We start from the raw sequence: 6,523 nt of genomic DNA, 5'->3' as shown, positions 1-6,523 counted from the left end.
ATAAGTCAGATGGAGAAAGACAGATACTTTATGATTTCTCATATGTGGACTATGGAAAACAAACACAAACTCAAATAAATGAACAAACCAAATGAAAACAAACAGGAAGATACAGAGAACAATGTAGTTGTTACCAAGGTGGAGTGGTGGAGGGAGGACAAATGGGTAAAGGGTGTCAACTGTATGGTGATGCATGGAAACTAAATTTTTCATGGCAAGCACACTATAGGGTATTCAGAAGTAGAAATGTAATGTTGTACACGTGAAGTTCATATAGTGTTGTAAACCAATGTTACCTCAGTAAAAGTGGATACAATTAATAAAGCAAGCGAAGTGACAGAAGACTCTGAAAGGTAGAGAAAAAAAGGAACCTGGACAGAGAACTTGGGACTTGAGATGCAACACAGTGGGGAGGACAGTTTTGTTTAGTTTTTGTTTGCCTCCAATTAAAGTAGAATTTCAGTCCTCCATAACTTCACCTATTATCTTTATCAATTCATATTATTTCTCTGTGATTTTTACACAAAGAATAACTCCTCACTAATCAAGGGGAGAGAAGAGGGCCCTGGTGCAGGGTATCCTAACGTAGAACATTATTGAATGGAACTTCAGTCAATGAACCTAAGAAAGCCCTCTAGGCCTCAAAGTGCATCAGTTTCATTTATAGCAAACATGCTGTCCAACTCAACAAAACTAAATAGAGTCCTTTTTTTCTCTACTCGCAGATTCATGCTGTAACACTATCCACCCTTCAAACACCCATTTCCCATAGTCAATAGTCAATAGTGATGCATCCCACACCAAGCTGCATGACCATGGATATGTAAAGCTTTTTAAATCCCATGACCCAGCTGGGTAGATAACATAGCAGTTCACCACAGATGGGAAAAGCCCAGGCCTGAGGACAAAACTCCCCCACTGAGGAAGTAGCAATGCTTAGGATGCTGACTCAGCCTCTTATGGGTAACGCACTATCCAAAGAAGATGATTGACTTTGGTGGAGGCCTAAATAAATTATGAGGGCACGTTGCACATGATACTTACTGGAGCTATAATGTTGAGTTTCTGAACTGATTCCAGCTAGAGCCAACTTCTGTGATGTACTTCAACATTACACTGTTTCCTTTGAGTTATTTTCAAATATAGTTCCAAAAACAGCATAAATGCTTGGGCTCTAAACACCAGAGAGAAAGTAGTATAGTATAAGGAGTCCTACATTTACAGAAAGATTGCTGGGTTTTCATGCCAGGGTGGCAATTTCACATGCCATAATGACAGTAGTGGAAAATCATCAACCAGGGAAACAAAAACAAAAAACCCACACAGATGAGAACTTCATGTAGAATCACACTGGTCCTGATATCTTGTTTCTGACAGATGTTGGACCCTCTCATATGATCTAGTTTTTTCATCTGTTGTGCGAAGGATGGCTCTATGGGACCCATGCAATCTCTGGTCAAGTGAAAGAAGGAATGAACATTGTGGAAGCCAGTATTGGTGCCCAGAATGCCAGCACCCACAGAAGGTCACCATTATTTCAACTGTACTGTGCCCACCCATGATTTCTGTATCCAGGAATAGCTCCTGCTGCCCTTGTTCTGCTCTCATCCCCTGTCACTTCTGCTTTTACTTATTGCCTTTCTTTAGCTTTCCTTTCCCCTGTCTCCTGCCTAAGTTTAGCTGGACTGCAAGGTCAACTTTATGACTGAAAATAAGAGAGATGATTTTTTTTTAAATTTGCTATGAAGGAGGTGCACAAGAAGCAGAGGGCCGTGGGTGGGTGGCCTGAGATCCTAGTATCCAGGGGGCAGAGATCTGGGGAGAAGGGAAGTCCAGTGAACGTGAATGGAGCTCAGTGGTCAATGTTTGGCATTACAGGAGAACCAAAAAACGAAAGTAAAGAACCAGGCAAATTATGAGGGCAGAAAGCACTTAGTATAATCATGGCACTCAAAGACAAAACTATTCTTAGAAACAAGACAAAAGCCTTCTTCCCTGCTGTGGGACACAGCAAGCCTGGCAGAAAGAACACCTGAGTGCTGAAGTCAGTACCTGACTTATTGCAGAGCCTGGGGAGATTACCATCCTAATAACAGAGGTCTGAAGCACCCAGCTATGTAGATTGAACATCCAGGAGGAGGAATTAAAGGAAGTCAGTAAATCACAAGCATCCACTGAATATGCAGCAATTGATTTGTGTTTGTAATTGGGCTGTACATTAGGATCTGGAAAATATACTTGCTTTTATGGAAGAGTAAACATATAATATGGCAAGAATATATAAGGGCCCTTGTTTTTATGACTTGATTCATAAAGTTCTATTTTGTCAGTATAGTTAGAAAAGAATGAATTATTCAATTGTATCTCTTTACTTTCACTGATTTAAACAGGAAATATCCATCTAAAGTCAAAGATCATGCCAGAAATCTGACAGTTTTCCAAAAGAATAAATCCTTAGAGAATTCATGGGAGTTATTCAATGCTCTTCTGAGCAAAGGATGCTGTGAACTGAAGAAAAGTTTCATTAACATCAGGAGTTTCATTTTTTTTTTAATTGTTTCTCTCCACGGAAATCTTTAGTAAAAGGCGAAAGATTTATGCGTTCTGAAGAGAAACCAGAGTATAGGAGTTTCATTTTTGCTTAAGTCAGTCATTCTTTCTATTCAGACAGAAGAAATCAGCATGCTCCTTTGTCCCCAAATGGAGAACTAATTGGGTTTTCTTTGAAAAATGACAGCAAAATTTGTTATTTAATTTTTCCTAAGCCCGTGTTTATTTTCAATTCCAATAAAATAATAATTTTGAACACCAAGAAAACTGAATCAAGTGGAACAGAGCGTCCCTGTAAGAACATCTACTGAGTCTCAGAGGATTTATTTGTGGACCAGATGGTAACACATCTCACGCTGACTCAGCGTTCACTTCTGATAAAACAAACTAAATTGTGAAAGTCAGAAACTGCCAAGGTTAGCTTAGCAACACTGCTAAACACGAGGAAGCAATCCTGATGCACCTGAGACACTGAGGGATTAGAAAAAAAAAACACTCTTTTCACTTGTCATTTATCTCAGGAAAAGACTGAAATCTTATTGGGTTTGTTGAAGTCATAATTATTATTTGAAGGCTGAACTCTCTCTTATGAAACTCAAGTAATCTGATTGCATTGGAAAGGTATTAGACAAAAATCTTTTCTGAAATATACATATTTATACTTTAAATGTCAAAGGAGAAATGGGGAAATGTATGGCCATCAGGGCCCAAAATTAAATAGGAATAAATGAAATTGAATCAATATTAATTGTGTTTTCTCGATGTGAGGCACAGCAATAGGAATTTTGAAGGCTACTAAGACTATAAATCATAGTACCTGCTTTAGAAGCAGCTTATACTTTAATCTAGTAGAGAAAGGATATAAAACATCAAATTATAAATACCATACATGCTAGAAATTATAAATAATCTGTGTATAAAATGAAAGGGATAAGATGGGAAGTCCATGGTAAAGTACAAACAAAAGGTACAGTCAATTCAGAAGTAAAGAAATTATTTGAACTGTGAGTATTTCAGAAAAAAACATTTTACAACAATGTAGAATTTGAACTGAGTCTCAGAGGATGGATGGTTGTAGTGGGGGGATCTTACTTTACACATTAGATGTGCAAAAAATGTATAATTAATTATGTTATTCACGTCAATGCAGTCCATCAGCTCCAGGCAATTACTGCTTCTGTGTCAAGTTTGCATAGAAGAATCTTTGCTTCTGGTGAAACCCTATTACCTAAGTTGTCTCCTCTTTGAGGTTTCCAGAAATCAGCTCATTACCCTCTGCTGTGTGGCCACCTATCCTGGGCCCCTCTAGGGAGTTAGTAGTGCTCACCTATATTCTTGTTACCTGCTAATCTCCTTTCCCTCCCACTCATGGGCTTCCTTTCTTTTTCTCTCCCCACCCACCCTGTTCTCCCTTTACTTCCCTTAATAAATAAAAATCCCTCTCAAGGTGTTTTGCCTTCTGGAAAAAAACAAAGCTAGGAAAACCTGTTCTATGACAAGTTTCTTCTTTCCCTCTGGGAAAATAAAATTTTCCTTAGTCAAGATTCTACATGCTTGGAAACCAGCTTAGAATAGTGAGGGGAAATTAAAAGCACAGCAAAATGTAAGCAATGTCTCAACAAATTATCCTGCAATTTGTGAGAAAAGGATGTGCTGGAAAGTCTATGTTGGGGAACAAATACCCAAAGGACTGACTTGGACAGTAAGGTTTGAGAGACAATGAACAAATTAGTCTAATATCTAGAGATGATCAATTTAAATAGAAAAGAGAATTAAAATAGGAAAATATTTTTATAAATATTTTAAATTAATATTAAAGTTAAGTTGGGCAAAATTTAACAAACATTACAAAATTTAAAGAATACAAGGATAAAGGATTTATGTATAGCACTTTAGTGAATTAAGATCATTAGAATTTTAGTAGAATGATTTAATCAAAGCAATGCTTTAATTATTGAAGATAAGAAAACAGACTAGATTGAGGAAGAGAAAGACAGAAAGAAGGAAGGGTGAGTAGACAGCCTACACAGAAATGAGGTATTTACTTTTTTAGCATATTTCATTTATGATAGTTGTGTGTCGAATGTGAAATCTTATTGTAAATTAAAGTGCCATTGAGTTGATTGGCAAAGTTAGGGGCAGTTAAGTTAACGAGAAAAGGGAGTGAGAAATTAAAAGAAAAAGATAACATTGCGATGGAATTTAGAATGCAAGTGGTGTCTTGGAATTAGTATGAAGAATATGAACAATTATTCATAAGAAAATTTAAAATATAAATGATATTGCAAATCATTCATTATTCTGAGAACTTCAAGAAACACGGAGGTCGTCACACTGAAACCCACTGTTTGGAGGAGACATTTGAAAAATGAACAAGGCAGAATAAAAAGCTCTCTTTAACTAAATTATGTCTCAAATGCCAATGCCATTGGAGTGTTGAATGATGACAGTGTTTCCACATTTTTATGCAAGATGCAAATCAATTGGGCAAAATTTAATTAACTTTAATTTAAAGAAGTCATTTGCTTTAATATTGGCAGAATAAGTCACATTTTGTTGTTGTTGAAACTTTAGGAAGCAAGTGGGGTTTAGGAGATTGCATTAAAAAAGGAGTTTTAGAAGCCTAGTAGTAGAATTAGCACTTATTCAAAGAAAAGGCAATAAACTTTATATTCTGTACACCTAAATGTTAAGGGATCTTAAAAGGTTCCTTATTATAATACTCATGTAAAAATTAAAACTTCATTTGCTTTCTAAACTTGGCATAATAAAGAGTTCTTAATTAATAGACAAATATATTGTGTAGGAATGACAGTCCAGAAGCTTTGAGTACCATTGTGGCTCTGCGACCACTCAACTCTGTGATCTTAGCTCTTACATCTTAGCTTCTTGGATCTTAGCCTCACTTCATAAGCCTTATTTATTAATTTCCAATATTCCAAAATAAAAACATTTAATCTAGAACCAAAGATCATAAGCCAGATATGATGGATCTTATAGTATGTTAGAGCTTCTACAACAAAATACCCAGACTGGGTAGCTTAAAAACAACAGAAATTTATATCTCACATTTGTGGAGGCTGGAAGTTCTAGATCAGGGTTCAAGCATGGTTGAGTGAGGGACGTCTTTCGGGTTGCTGACTTCTTCTATCCTCACATGGTTGAAGGGATGAGGGATCTCAGTGAGGTCTCTTTTATAAGAACACTAATCCTGTTCATTAGGGCTTTGCCCTCATGATCTAATCACCTCCCGAGGGCCCCACCTCCTAATACTATCACTCTTGGGGATTAGGGTCCAACATAGGAATTTTGGGGGAACACATTCAGATCATAAGACATGAAAAAAGTGATATTGTTTTGCCCATGGTGTTAATTTAAAAAAAATTCCAACACCAAAGAAAAATTTTCATGAAAATCTAGAGGTATAGCTCCTTTAGTTGTTATAGTTGTTTTACAATATTGTGTTAGTTTTAGGTGTACAGCACAGCGATTCTGTTACACTAGGTTGGCCAAAAAGTTCATTCAGGTTTTTCCATAGCTGTTAAGGAAAACCCAAACGAACTTTTTGGCCAACCCGATATATATTTATATATCACTGAATATATATATCCTCTTTTAGATTCTTTTCTGTTATAGATTATTACAAAATATTGAGTATAGTTCCCTGTGCTGTATAGTAAGTCCTTATTGGTTATCTATTTTATATATAGTAGTGTATATATTATGTCAATCCCAAACTCCTAATTTATCCCTCCCCCTGCCTTTCCCCTTTGGTAATAAGTTTGATTTCTATGTCTGTCAGTCTTTTTCTGTTTTGTAAGTAGTTTTATCTGTATCATTTTTTTTAGATTCCACATATAAGCGATCTCATGTTATTTTTCTTTCTCTGTCTGGCTTACTTCACTTAGTATGATAATCTGTAGGTCCACCCATGTTTCTGCAAATGGCATTATTTCATTCTTTTTTACGGCTG

At 36.3% G+C, this 6,523-nt stretch overlaps 1 non-coding gene across 1 annotated transcript; it reads right to left on the bottom strand.

Moving 5' to 3' along the window:
- Positions 1–2,506: 2,506 nt before the first annotated feature.
- LOC117312502 (U5 spliceosomal RNA) lies at positions 2,507–2,624 on the bottom strand. Its single transcript, XR_004526826.1, has one exon. It is a non-coding gene; the product is annotated as a U5 spliceosomal RNA (small nuclear RNA).
- Between the last annotated feature and the right edge of the window lie 3,899 nt (positions 2,625–6,523).

This window comes from Tursiops truncatus, chromosome 5, assembly GCF_011762595.2.
Source record: "Tursiops truncatus isolate mTurTru1 chromosome 5, mTurTru1.mat.Y, whole genome shotgun sequence".
NCBI lineage: Eukaryota > Metazoa > Chordata > Mammalia > Artiodactyla > Delphinidae > Tursiops > Tursiops truncatus.
The sequence above is the reverse complement of the archived record's forward strand: the minus strand, read 5'-3'. Positions and strand labels throughout refer to the sequence as shown.